Source organism: Sus scrofa, chromosome 1, assembly GCF_000003025.6.
Source record: "Sus scrofa isolate TJ Tabasco breed Duroc chromosome 1, Sscrofa11.1, whole genome shotgun sequence".
NCBI lineage: Eukaryota > Metazoa > Chordata > Mammalia > Artiodactyla > Suidae > Sus > Sus scrofa.
The window spans coordinates 61,025,158-61,040,735 of record NC_010443.5 but is presented as its reverse complement, the minus strand read 5'-3'; the positions used below and the strand labels follow the sequence as shown (position 1 = coordinate 61,040,735).

General features: G+C 35.9%; 1 long non-coding RNA gene across 4 annotated transcripts in view; it reads right to left on the bottom strand.

Moving 5' to 3' along the window:
- The window catches only part of LOC106508897, a 150,233-nt gene that overhangs the window by 65,731 nt on the left and 68,924 nt on the right, over positions 1–15,578 (bottom strand). For all 4 annotated transcript variants that reach the window (XR_002343608.1, XR_001306016.2, XR_002343593.1 and 1 more), the window contains one exon: positions 14,679–14,762. This is a non-coding gene — a long non-coding RNA (uncharacterized LOC106508897). The remainder of the gene's footprint in view (positions 1–14,678; positions 14,763–15,578) is intronic.

Genomic DNA, 15,578 nt, shown 5'->3' with positions numbered 1-15,578 from the left:
ATGGACAGACCTAGAGATTATCATACTAAGTGAAGTAAGTCAAAGACAAATATGATATCACATGTGGAATCTAATAAAAATGATACAAAAGAACTCATTTATAAAACAGAAACAAACTCACATATTTCAAAACCAATCATATGGTTACCATAGTCAAAACCATTAGGGGAAGGAAGAATTGGGAGGGTGGGAATAATATATACACACTACCATACAAAATAGATGATTAATGAGAACCTACTACACAGCACAGGAAAATCTACTCAATAGTTTGTAATAATCCACATGGGAAAAAAAGAATGGATATATTTATATACATGACTGATTCACCCATACAACACTGTAAGTCCAGTATAATTCAATAAAATTAAATTTAAAAATAAACTAAAGAAAACCCCCATAAATGGAAAGATATCCTATGTTTTATGAATTGGAAAAATTAATATTTTTAAATGTCCATAACCAAAGTAATCTATAGAGTCAAGGCAATCCTATCAAGACTCCAATGGCATTTTTTACACAAGGGGAAAAACAATAGTAAAATTGTTATGATTTTTTGTACAGACACCAAAAGTAATCAAAACAGTATGATACTGACATAAAAGGAGACCAAGAGAACAGAATCAAGAGCCCAGAAATAAACCCAAGGACATACTGTGAATTAATATTTGATAAGGGAGACAAGAATATTCAGTGGAAAGTACATAGTCTCTTCAATAAATGGTGTTAAGAAAACTGGATGTTAACATGCTAAAGGATAAAATTCAACTCATATATTACACCACTCAAAAAAATGTAGAATGGATTAAAGAATTAAATATAAGACCCTAAACTATAAAACTATTAGAAGAAAACATAAAAAGCTTTCTGACATTAGTCTTGGCAATACTTTTTGGATATGACACCAAAAGTTCAAGCAACAAAAGCAAAATTAAACAAGTGTGACTACATCAAACTATAACATTATAGCATAGAAAAATCATTAACAAAAAGAAGAGGCTATCTATGAGATGGGAGAAAATATTTGCAAACCATCTGTGGGATAAAGGTTTTTTTTTTTTTTTTCAAAGAAGACATACGAGTGGACCAAAAATACATGAAAAGATACTCGATATCAATAATCAGCAAGGAAATGTAAATCAAAACTTCAATGAGATACCTCATACTTGTTAAAATGGCTTTTATCAAAAAGACAAGAACAAGTGTTCCTGAAGATATGGACAAAAAGGAATATTTGTGCACTGTTTGTTGTTATGTAAATTGGTTCAGCTACAATGGAAAACAGCATTGAGCTTCCTCAAAAAAGTAAAAATAGGACTATAAAATGATTCAGCAATTCCACTTCTGGGTAGTTATCCAAAGGAAACAAAAACACTATCTTGAAGAGATATTGGTACCCTCCTGTCCATTGCAGTGTTATTTACAATAGCCTAGACATGGAAACAACCTAAGTGTCCATCAGCAGATAAAAAAAATAAAGAAAATATAGTATACATATATAAATGGAATATTACTTAGCCATAAAGAAGAAGGAAATCCTACCTTTTGCAACAACATGGTTGTGCCTTTTTTTAGAGCCACACCCATGGCATATGAAGGTTCCCAGGCTAGGGGTCTAGTTGGAATTATACCTGCCAGCCTACGCCATAGCCACAGCACCACCAGATCCAAGCTGCGTTGGTGACCTACATCACAGCTCACGGCAATGCCGTATCCTTAACCCACTGAGTGAGGCCAGGGACTGAACCCACAACCTCATGGTTCCTAGTCAGATTTTTTCCACTGCGCCATTACGGGAACTCCAACACGGTTGTACTTTGACGGCATAAGCTAATCAGATGGACAAGGACAAATACTCTATGTTCTCACTTATATGTGGAATCTTAAAAAGCCAAACTCATAGAAAGAGAGTAGGATGGTGGTTACCAGGAGCTGGGGGTTGGAGCAAATGAAGAGATGTGGGTCAGAGGCGACAAAGTAGAGCTATAAAGATAAGTTCAGTGGATTTAATATAAGATGGTAACTATAGTTAAAAATATTACCTACATGAAAGTTGTTCAGATAGATGTGAAATATTATCACCACAAAAAAAACTGGTAATAATGTGAAGGGTATAGGTGTTAACTAACCTTACAGTGATACTCAGTTTACAGTACACACATGTATCAAATCATTGCATTGTACATCTTAAACTTATATATGTTATATCTCAATAAGATCTTAACAAAGCTGGAGGGGAAAAGGATGAGAGAGAATATTTTTTAAAATTGTACCTGAGAATTTCCACAACAGAATCTCCAAACTAACAAAACATAAGGGAAAAATACTAGATAAAAAAATAAATTCAAATCCAAATATTTGTTTAAAACTTCCAGAGAATAAAAACAAAAGACTGCATATAAAGAACAACTGGACTGAGATCAGAACTTTTTATCCACAACAACAACAACGCTCAAGTCACATCCTCAAAATGGTGAACTTAGCATTGTATATCTATATAAACTTGCTTAAGACTAAAACAGAAATAATGACACCTTCAGAAAGACAAAAAGGTGCTGGGAGTTCCTGTCGTGGCTCAGTGGTTAACGAATCCAACTAGGAACCATGAGGTTGTGGGTTCGATCCCTGGCCTTGCTCAGTGGGTTAAGGATCCGGCGTTGCCGTGAACTGTGGTGTAGGTCGCAGATGCAGCTCAGATCCCACGTTGCTGTGGCTCTGGTATAGGCCGGCGGCTGCAGCTCCGATTCAACCCCTAGCCTGGGAACCTCCATATGCCATGGGAGCGACCCAAGAAATGGCAAAAAGACAAAAAAAACAAAACAAAGACAAAAAGGTGCTTAGGTTTTACAACTCCTTAGTTGTAAATATTGCTAAAGGATTTACAGTTTGACCCCGGAATGACACAAATTTGAACAGTGTGGTCCATTTATATATCAATTATTTCAATAGTAAATACTACAGTACTAGACCATCCGCAGTTAGTTGAAACTGGATTTGAACCTATAGATATGGAGGGACCACATATATGCCGTAGTTCTGTATATAGAGGGCCTATTATAAGTTATACCTGGGTTTTCAACTGCATGGAGGGTCAGTTCCCTCATCCTTTCCATTGTTTAAAGGTCAACAGTGTATCTAAAAGAAGTAAGCACAACTAAAACGAAGGTGGATAAATTAGGTCAAGGCACTGGAAAGCTAGAAAACAATCATATGAAAGCACTGACTGTAAATAAGTATTAATAATATCAGCAATGACAAAAATAATGGCTATTTTTCAAAAGACATAAAATAAATTATTAAAAGGCATTATCAAAATGAATAGTATTCTAAGATCCTGCCAAGTTATCAGTCTTAAAATACATAAAGCAAAAACTTTTTTTTTTTTTTAGGGCCGCACTCACGGCATATGGTGGTCCCCAGGCTTGGGGTCGAAACAGAGCTGTAGCCTCTGGCCTACGCCAGAGCCACAGCAACACCAGATCTGAGTCAAGTCTGCGATCTATACCAGCTCACAGCACCGCTGGATCCTTAACCTACTGAGCAAGGCCAGGGATTGAACCTGCAACTTCATGGTTCCTAGTCGGATTCGCTTCCACTGTGCCATGACGGGAACGCCAACTTTTTAATTTCTAAAAAAATTGCAAATAGTTGAATGAAAAACTGGAGCAGTAAAAATAGCTTAACAGATCAAGTGGGCCAGGGCATATTAAAATTTCCAACAAGGGCCATTAATAACACAAGACAATTAAGCATTGTCTTTGGTTCTCAGTTTTACTTGAGGAACTGATAACTTTAAATATAAAGCTACTGATTCCTCAAGTAAAATTGATAATGTTTTGTGTTTATATTGTAGCTTTACCTAATCCATGCATATCTCTACAAGCCTCTGAGTTGTGTTTACCACAAAAAAATGTCCTTGCCTTCACAAAGCTTATAGTCTGAGGAAGTTCCCTTGTGGAGCAGAGGGTTAAGGATCTGGCATTGCCATAGTGGTGCAGGTTGCAACTGTGGTGCGGATTTGATCTCTAGCCCAGGAACTTCCACATGCCCTGGGTACAGTCGAAAAAACAAAACCAAAACAAGCAAACAAAAAGCAACAAAGTTGACAGTATAGCTTTACAGTTGCATTACTTCAAACTGTCAAGAAACATTATTCTCAGGATTGTAAATTTAGCCATAATACTTATACCTAACAAAGTAATACATAACACATGCACATAAAATATGGTACAATCTTTTAAGGTTGTTCAAAGTATGAAGACATGTTTTTCAGAAATGCATTAAAATAATTATACTTCATAATCAATTTATATATAAATACAGGAAGAAAAGGGTGGTTCCAAGTAGGAATTTTATTAACAAAATTCAATATATTAAAAGAAAGAAAAACAAATTATCTACAAAAATGGAGAAAGATAAGAAATTTCATCTTTAGAAAATTAAATAGAACAATACTTACTCAACATGTTCAAGACAAGAAGGTCCATGCTCTCCACTTATCATGCCACACTATTTGAAAGTTCTTGTCAGTATGATAAATAATTTGTAAAGGCATGTATCCAAGAATATGCCATTATCTACCTTAAAAAATCAACTTAAGAATATTTAAAAGAAAAAAATCAACTTAAGAATATTAAAAATAAAAAAATGGTATATGTTAGGTGTGAAATATGAAAACAAGGAGATAAAAAGTTTCCTTGGATACCTAATAGTATCTAAGATGTGAGTCACTATAGCAACCAAGGTCTAAAATATATAGGAATTAACTGTATAAGAAATGTTTGTGAAAAGTATCACAAAACTTCATGAAGGAACAAAAAATAACTTAAAAGGTAAATAAGAAGAGAGACATATCAGCTTTCTGGAGGAAAGGGGGATGTTATAAAGGTATCCATTTCCCCAAATTACCTGTAATTATAATGAAATTTAATGAATACCCCAAAAGGATATTTTTCAAACTTGTCAAAAATGATTCTAAGCCATATCTGAAAAACTAGATGCTGCTGTCCTTATGCCCTCTGCTCTAGAGAAGCCATGCCTAAGGGAAGCACTGGGACTATAGTTTACACAGCCCTGAAGAAGAAATTACATGTATGGATGGACAGAAAATTGGCACGCTACTATTGTTAGGTTAATTGCATATTTTGATAGATGTTCCTATTCCATGCAAAGTTCTTGCAATGCCACTAAGTAGGAAGTCATGTTTCAAAATTTAATGTACACTAAATAGATTTTGGTACTTTTAACTGCCAATATACAGCTGACCAAGCTTCAATATCTAACTTTTCCTTCATAAGTGAGAAAGTAAACACTGATATTTATTGAGTACTTAAAATTTTTAGGAACTTTACATGCATTTTCTCCTTCAATCTTTATGCAAACACCATGAGATAAATATACCAATAATTCCATGAGAAAATTAAAGGTCAGAGAAATTCAATACCAGGTTTTCAACTACTTATTGGTGAATTTGGTCAATTCCAGGACTTTGGGGCTTAATTAAATTCAGGACTCTTCATTGTTGCTCTTATTTTCTTATGGTTTTATTGCTTCTTTTAGCTCTTTAGTCATTTTTAACATTCTTACTTCAAATATCATTTCTAGTTAGGTCATTCTTCATTCTATCTGCCAATGTTACTTCCTTTGCTATGCATTGGCAATATTTGTTTAGTAGAAATTCTGTTTTATTATTTTATTTATTATTTTCAATAGGAGGTCCTCAAGTTGTGGAAATGCCACTTCAGATTGACACTTCAGAGTGATAATTTTTCACTTATTTATCTAGGGGAGTTTCTAGGACTTCAGTGACCCTGGACAAACTTCTACCTGGAATTTTTGCCATGTAGTTCTCATCCATATAGGATTGCATTCTCCTCCCTACCCTACCTGTAAGGTATACCTTTGATTACAATTTCCCCTTAGTGAAATTTTCCCTTAAGAGATAAATACAAGAAATCTCTTACCTTTTTTTTTTTCAATGAGAGAGGAAGGAGTGAGAAATCCTGAGTTTCCTGCATGTCCTTGCCTTATGCAGCCCTGAGGCAATGCTGCCCATCCTTGCGTATCTTTACAAGCTTCAGAGCCCACTTCTCTAGCCCCTAGAGGACCTTCTGGAAGCCCAATTCCTCAGCAACTTGGGTATCAGCCCTGGCCCACCACTTTTGCATTAGTTTTGTAACTGAGTACAAGCAAATGTGGATTCATTTGCTATTCTTTTTAGCTTAAATATTTAACTTTTTAAATCTCATATTTCCAAATGTTTTTAAAGGAACAATGTCTTTTCTCTTTCTGCATGAGCTGTCTTGAAATCTCATGTGCTTCCCACATTTTTTGTCTCTATTGACTGAGAAGAATTTCTCTCCCTACCCTCTTTTTTTTTTTTTTTTAAATTCCCATCCACATATTTTCTATTGTCTTACCTCTTCCTTATTTACTCTTCATCTTCTCCTTTTCCCTGGGGTGCCTCTTCCTCTTTACTTATCCTCAATATCAACCAGCTCCACTCTCCATTTTTTCCACATTTCATATAACTTATTATCTACTAGCTATAAATTTTGTTTGGCTGTCTCTTGTTATATAAGGATAAAAGTCACAGCTGGAATATTATGCTATTTTTTGTGTGTTTCATTGGTTCACTCAGAACACTACAAGAAATTACAACCAAAATGGAGCTTTAGGGATCAAATTATGATGAAAAATTAATTAAGTTAATTAACTACAACTTGGAGTTTGAATGTATAGAACTCTTTCAGGTAATTACCACACATACAGGCTAGGGACTCTATTATTTAGGGTGTAACAAAGTGTGAAGTTTAAAATGAAATCAGGTTAATTTATGGAAAAACTCTTTCTCAACTAAGTTCTAAATTAATATCAAGCATTTCATTTTTAAAGATAAAATCTGTTAAATATGTCAAGACAGCTTTAGAACAAAGATATTCTATAAATGTGGTTAATTCTAATGTAGAAAGATAGGTAAAAATTGTAGCAAAAAATATTTTGATTGATGCTAGCTTTATCATTTGGAGGCCACCTTTGAGCAGGATCTCAGTTTGTAGACTATGCAAGGATGGGAGCCATGTCTTTTTCTCTGACCTTTAATTTTCTCATGGAATTACTGGTGTATTTATCTCGTGGTGTTTTCATAAAGATTGAAAGGAAGGATGGAAGGAAGAGGAAACAGAAGGAGAGGAGGAGGAAGGGAAGAAAGGGAGAAAAAGGAAAAGAGAAAAAGAAAGGTAAGAAACACAGGGAAAAAATCACCTAGAGTTTAACTTCCCCGAGGTAACCTCTCTCATATATTTTGGTATATATTCTTTCTAATGTATATTACATAGCTTGTTAAAAATAGTCACACATACAATGGAATGTATGTATTCATTTGTAGTCTCCTTTTTCAGTGATCATTGCATTATCAGCAAAATGTATCCTGTGCCATTATCTTTTTGATTTTTCATTTTGAAATAATACCAGGTTTACAAAACATTTTAGAATACAAAAATGTATTTTTGACATACTGCCTCCAAATGTTAACATTGTTACATATCACAGTAAAATTATCAAAATGAGGAAAATAACATTAGTATAATAGTAATCAAAATCTAGAGCCTCCACTGAAATTTTATCAGTTGTGCCACTAATGCCCTTTTTCTGGTCCAGGATCCAGTCAGGACCACATATTACATTTAGATGCCATGTTTCTTTAGATCACTTTAATGTGGGGCAATTCCTCATTTTTATCTTCCATTTTCTTGAATCTTTTGAATAGTACTGTCAGTTATCTTGTACAAGTCCCTCAGTTTGTCTGATGGCTCAGATTACATTCGGGGTGGGGGAAGTATATCACAGAAGTGATATTGTGGAGTTCCCGTCGTGGCGCAGTGGTTAACGAATCCGACTAGGAACCATGAGGTTGCATGTTTGATCCCTGCCCTTGCTCAGTGGGTTAAACGATCCGGCGTTGCCGTGAGCTGTGGTGTAGGTTGCAGACGCAGCTCAGATCCCGCGTTGCTGTGGCTCTGGCGTAGGCCGGTGGCTACAGCTCCAATTCAACCCATAGCCTGGGAACCTCCATATGCCGCGGGAGTGGCCCAAGAAATAGCAACAACAACAACAACAAAAAGACAAAAAGACAAAAAAAAAAAAAAAGAAGTGATATTGTGTTCTTCTCAGCATCATATCATGAAATTCAAGTTACTGATATGTTCTCCTACTGGTAACATTAACTTTGTTCACTGAGATGAGATCTGCCAGGTCTTTCCACTAAAAAGCTACCATTTCCCCCTTTTTTGCTTTTTAGGTCCGCACCTATGGCATATGGAAGTTCCGTGGTGAGGGGCTGAATCAGAGCTACAGCTGCCAGCCTACACCACAGCCATAGCAATGCGGTACCCAAGCTGCATCTGCAGCCTACACAACAACACGGCAACTCTGGATCCTTAACCCACTGAGTGAGAACAGGGATCCAACCCGCATTCTCATGGATCCTAGCAGGGTTCACTAACTGCTGAGCCACAAAGGGACCTCCTCCCCCTTTGTTTTTTAATAAGGATCTTATGGAAAAATACTTGAGATTATGTAAATACCCACTGTCATCATACTTTCACCCACTAGTTCCAGCATCCATTGATAATTCTTGATTATTCTCTTTTAACAGGTGTAACTACAGTCTTTACCAAACTGCAATTTTCTTTGTCCATCATTTCTTCTACAATGTTTTGTTTTGTCTTTTCGTCTTTTAGGGCTGCACTGGCAACATATGGAGGTTTCCAAGCTAGGAGTTGAATTGGAGCTGTAGCCACCGGCCTACACCAGAGCCAGCAACCACCAGATCTGACCCGCATCTGCGACCTACACCATAGCTCATGGCAACACCAGATCCTTAACCCACTGAGCAAGGCCAGGGATCGAACCCACGTCCTCATGGATGCTTATTCTACAATTATTAATCTGAATTCTACTATAAAGAAAGGTTTCTCTTATTTATTTATTCAAATATATGTACACACATTCAGAATGGACTCATGGATATTTGTTTTATGTTTCATAATTCCTTACTATTGTTATTTCTTTCTCTAATTGTACCACATTTGGCCATTGGAGCATGTCTCAATCATTTTTTAAGCACTTCTCTACTTTTCAGCACCACACAATGTTTCTGTCCTACTACGTATCCTGGCACTGGAATGTGACATTTCTCCAAAGAGTCCTGGTTCCATTTATTGTAAAGCAGCATTAAGAAACCAAGATCTGGGCAGAGGATATGCCGATTATTGCTTGGTTTTCATTATTTCCAAGCCCTTTTAATAGAGCTAGAAAATACATGTACATACACACACTAACAACCACACATTTATATTTATGTCTATATAGATATAATATATATCTCTATCTACATTAAAATCGTAGTTATGCTGATATTTCTAATTCTATTTCAACAACTTCCAGCCTTTTTCTCCTTATTTTTAACTCATTTACTCCACAATAAGAAACCTGACACTTCTTATCCACAATATTTACTTATTTGCTCAATTGAAAATACAGTTTCCCAATTACTAACCCATTCTCCTACTGAAACATGCTAGTGGTGTAAAGTGGTTTTGCCTGTCTTTATATAGTTAAAATATTGTTTTGCAAGTTATTTTTATTAGTTTTTTCTCCATCCCTTCAGTATAGATAGTTATGTTATTAATTTGTAATATTATTAAGCTCACTTACATTCTCTGTATTATATTTTATGTTCCCTCCACAAATCCTGCTTTCTTTTAGTTAATTAAAAAAATAATTTCAGGTATATTTACTGAGAAGGACTCCCGCTTGGCTCAAAGCTTTGCTGCTGCCATACCGAAATTTTTAATTTTTGAACCATGCCAATTTTTGCACTTGGCCACCCAAATTACGTAGTGGTTCCTATGTCCTAATGAAGGTATCAATGTACTTTTAGTAGGAGCTTCCCTATTCACCTGCTACATCACCTCAAAAGTAACCCATACTTTTCATCATCCCTTCTCATTTACTTCTTTTCCAAGCAAAGACTATTACTATTAATTCCATGATCTCCTAGTTCTTAAGAAATATTCATTTATTGTATACTCAATTAACTGTTCCATCTTTAATTTCCTCAAATATGGCCATATATCTGTAACATAGCAAAAGAAAAAAAAAATCCTTACTTGTTAACTCATCAAGGTAAAACTGTGTTTATTTAAATCAGGTATCTCAAGAGTGCTTTCATTTTCTCTCTACTCACATCACTCCTTAAAATTTTACAGCATAGCTTTTGTCCCTTGAAACTTTATTTTCAAAGTTCAACAATGATTTCCTGATTACTGAAATTAGCACATATTCCCCGTTTCTTTCACATTTCCTTCGTAATGTTATTGACCTCTATTTTCTACTTAAAAATTTCTCAACTGCCTCTCATGATAAAATATTCATCCCTTTCCCCCTATTCCTTGTTGCATTCTCCCCCAGTCTGCTTTTTGTGGATCTAAAAATGGCACATACCTTCAGGCTCAATTCACAGTCAAAAGAAAAAGAGTGTAGGAAAATTTAAAGGCAGGATGCAGAGGGAGAATCTGAAACCAAAAGGAACAATGGAGAAGAGCAGAAAACAGAAGTTCCCAGGACTGAGCTGCAAAAAGTTGAATATCTCTCCAGAGTTTTGCTGTTGAACTGCTTCAGTCCAGCGATTCCTCATATTCTGGGAGGTTTCAAATTCCCAAAAGAGAGGATCTGACTGAGCCATTTTATGACTTGGATCAATCAATTTTGGCCCTGTTCAGGACTAGGAATAGAGTCTTGGTCCTAGAAGCTGGAAAAGACCACACATCTTTATCTACTAAATATAGTCACTGTAAGTATCGCCTACATTCCTATGCTGGAAAAAAACCATTTTCTGGACTTCTATTCCAGTCTGCGTGATACAGTTTAAAGCAGACAATGAAAACTAGCCAGTTAGTTCTCAGAGTGGCTAAATTAAGATAGAATCTAAATATACATACATACACACACACACATATGTATATATGGCTCATGTAAGAGTTGCAGAGAAGAAAATACACAATAACAGTTTCCAATTATTTTAAAATTATGAGCTGGAAAAACTCAACTAATTTTCATATCTATAGGACAGAAATAGCACAATGTAAAATATGTGTGATTGCAGTTCTGTAGCTCAAAGAGGAACATTTTTTAAAAAATGTTTTGACGTGTAGTTGACTTACAATATTATATTAGTTTTAGGTGTACCATACAGTGATTCAACATTTTTGCTTATTATTGAATACATGATTATTGACAGGTATGTACTTGTCGCTCTATTATTCATTGTTTTCTGGTTATTTATGTAGTTCTTCTCTTTTTCTATCTTCTTATTTTCGTCTCTTATGGTTTTATGATTTTTAATGTTATGTCTGGGTTCCTTTATCTTTTGTGAGTGTTTTACAGGTTTTTTGGGTTGTGATTACCATAAAGTTCATGAATATTAACCTCTATTTAGTGGTTTATTTAAAGGGATAGTCATAAGTTTGAACAGATTCTAAAAGCACTATATTTCCACTCACTCTCCCCACCATGTTTTATGCTTCTATATGAAAATGTACATATATTGTGTATTCCTTTAATAAGTGTAGTTACAGTTGATTTTATGATTTTGTCTTTTTTCATACTAGCTCTTTAAGTGGTTGATCTACTGACTTTACTACATATTTGACTTTACCAATGAGATTTTCTTTCATAAATTTTCCTATTTCTATTTATGAGCTTTTCCGGCCTGTTTAATGAAGATCCTTTAATCTTTCTTATACAGCTGGTATAATGGTGATGAACCCGTTTAGTTTCTGATTTTGGGGGAAATGATCTCTTTTCAATTTTGAATGATAATCTTGAAAGTTAGAATATTTTTGGGTTAAGTGTTTTCCTTTCACTGCTTTAAATATATCATGGTGTGTGGTGGGGGGACAACCAAATAAAATAAGTATACAAGCAAAAATAAATAAGTAAATTTACATGGCACTCTCTTCTGGCTCACAAAGTTTCTGCTGAAAAATCAGCTGAGAGTCTTATGGGGGTTCCCTTGCATGTGACTTGTTTTTCTCTTGCTGCCTTAAAATTATTTATCTTTAAATTTTTCCATTTTAATTATATGTCTTGGTGTGGGTCCCTCTGGGTTTACCTTGTTCTGAATTCTCCATGCTTTCCCAAGTTAAGGCAGTTTTCAGCCATTATTATTTCAAGTTATTTTTCTCTTCTTTTCTCTCTCTTCTCATTCTTGGACAACTATAATATGAATGTTAGTTAGTATGCCTGATATTATCCCAAAGGTCACTTAAATTATCCCAATTAATTTTTTTTTCTAGTTGGGTGATTTTCACTACTCTGTCTTCTTGATCACTGATCCATTCTTTATCATCTGCTCTGTTGTTGATTCCTTCTAGCATATTTTTCATTTCAGTTATATTCTTCAACTGTGAGTCCTTCTTATATTTTCTAACTCTTTTGTTGAAGTTTTCACTGGATGCCTCCATTCTTCTCCCAAGTCTGGTGAGCATCTTTATGATAATTATTTTATCAGGTAAATTACTCCATTTCCTTATATCCCCCTGCCCAGGACTTTATCTTGTTCATTAACTTGGGACATATTCTTCTGTCTCCCCTTTTTGACTTACTGTATTTTTTTTTTTTTTTTTTTTTTTTTTTTTTTTTTTTATGGATTGAGCAAAACAGGTACCTCTCCCAATCTTGGAGACATGTCCTTGTGTAGGAGCATTCTTTGTGTGGACTACAGGTTCCAGGCAGCTTTGACAGGCAGGCTGGAGCTGGAGAGGGGGCAGATGGAGGGTATCCTTGCGTGCAGGGTCTTGGGGCCACCTTGGCAAAATGGATGGAGCTGAGTAGATTAAGGCAGTGAGGCTAGAAAGGGGAAATTCTAGGATGAACTCTACTGGGGCTACCTTATCAGGACAGGTAGAGCTAAAGTAAACACAGCCAGGGTTGTCTGGGGCATGCCATGGCCAGACAGTCTTGGTGGGATGGCTGGAAGTGGAGCAGGTGCGCCAGGCCACCCTTAGAGGGATGACTGATACTGGTTTGACGAAGGCCCTGGGGCATGCTGGGATGGCCTTTGTAGGCTGGTTACAGTACCTGGACTGTTCTCCCACCTGTGCTATCAAAGTGTAGGGGGAAGTCAATAAGACGGTGTCTCAGGTGTTTCTGACTCTGGTTCTGACTCTGCTTGTCTTGCAGACGCTCTAGGATTAGTAAATAGATTTTCTTTACATATAATCTAGGTGACCCTTAGACCACTGTTATTTCTTTGTTTTTTTCTCCTAGGCCTCAGGGCAGGCAAGTCTGCACAAGGGTCCCTTAGTGATATCCTTCCTTTCTTCGGGTCACCAGATCATAAGTGGGGTTCTCATCAGTACTTGTCTCTGGCTCTCCTGTCTCTCTGTGGCCACTCTGTTCTTTGTTGTGCAGAAGCTATTCAACCAGCCCTCAGTTCTTCCTCTAGAGGAATTGTTCCATATGCAGATGTAGATTCAGTGTGTCCATGGGAGAAGGTGAGTTCAAGGTTTTCCTATGCTGTCCTCTTGGCCCCACCCAGGAGAAACATTTTAAACTTACAAAGTTTTTTTTTTATTAACAGTGTTATTAGAATTTATACACTGTACCAATATTATAGGCAAAATTAAATTTCCCTTTCACTGGGGGTATCCAAATTGAAAATTAGCAATTATTTATGAGGAATATTCTGGAGAAATATACTGGCACTATTTGAAAATCTGTCATACCAATCGTCCAAGAATATAATTAAATAATGTTGGCCTTGGAGTGAGTCTTATGTAATCTAGTCTACTTAAATCACTCTATAAATGAATAAATGAGACTATGAAGTTTGTAGCCCCAAGGCTGGTTAGTGACAGAACAGCACAGAAACACTCTTTATGAATGCTCCACAAACCTAGAACAAAGTACAACACCCACAATGAACAGAGGAACTTACTTGGTCACAAGCAGACACACTGGGTAATGTTAGTCCTTAATGTGAAAAACTTTTCTGACAGGCTAAAGCTATAAAGTTTGCCAGAGCACTCTTTTTAAATGTGGGGAAATAACGTAAGCTGGCATTTTTTTCCCACTCAGGCTAATAAAAAATATTCATATAATTTTTAAATGTAAAAATAATACAAAATGGAACAAAACCATCTGGAAAACAGAAGAAAAATTTCTGCTAGTCCCATTCAAACACAACTATCTTGGTACTTGGACTTATCTAATTCCAATATTTATTACTTCTGTATGTTTTTACATGGCTTATATACACACACTTCCCATATATAAAATTCTGCACCTTAATATTTACTCTTCACCTATACACTATCACACACTCTTAAATAGTTCTCTACTTTTCCTTTAAAGGAGTGATCAAAGAACAGTTTTAAGAAAATATTCTAATGAGGCGCTTTCCAAAGAAAGTAGCAGAATACAATAGCATGTTTCTGAATTACAGCAGTATTCAGGTATATCTAGGTGTTGGTATTTAACTGGAGAAGATTCTCTAACCACTTGGGCTGAACGCCTGTGTCTTTCCTCTTCAGTTGTTCTCATCTATGAATAATGTGAGACACAGAAGATTGTGACTGGACCCCTGACACTCTCAGCCATATATCACAAGTTACCTCCTTAAACAGTGCTCCTCTTCAGACTGATAGGTAATGCTTTTCCTCTCCAGAAGGATACATATGTTGCAATGTTCCCATCCCCTGCAAAAAAATACCATAAATGAGTGCAAAACATTTTGTGTAAACTTGTATATGAATTTAAAGCCCATATAAGATTCCTGTTTGGGAAACAAATATCTTTTTTCTTTCAGAGATGAGCCTGCATATTTGCCAGAATGTAAAACTTTTTAAAGTTAATCCCTTGTGATAATTAAGCAAGAAATGTCAGGAAATTGTTATTCTGGTGAAAATGAGCACATAAACTCTATAAAAGGCTTTGAGAATTCAAAATAATAGAAAGAGCATTCAGGTTAACATTAGAGAAAGGGAGAAGAATACACAGAAGAATATTTTTAACAGTATTTTTAAGCATAATTCAAACACTAGAATTCCTGTTGTGGCTCAGCGGAAACAAATCCGACTAGGAACCATAAGGTTTCAGGTTCGATCCCTGGCCTCGCTCAGTGGGTTAAGGATCCAGTGTTGCCTTGAGCTTTGGTGTAAGTCGAAGACGCAGCTCGGATCCTGCACTGCTGTGGCTCTGGTGTAGGCCAGCAGCTGCAGCTCCAATCAGACCCCTGGTCTGGGAACCTCCATGTGCTGTGGATGAGGCCCCAAAAGGACAAAAGACAAAAATAAATAAATAAATAAAAATAAAACACTAACTGCAGATAAAAATATCCAACATTCCTCTTTTTTTAAAATTTAATGTATTTTAACTAACTGTGTGAAATGACCACATCACTTCTTTTTAGTCTGAAGTGACACATCAGTGCACTAAATGATACATTGTCTAAGATTCCTTCCAAGCATTCATATCTAGTCTGTTATTCAATAAGTGCTACCATCACCATCACC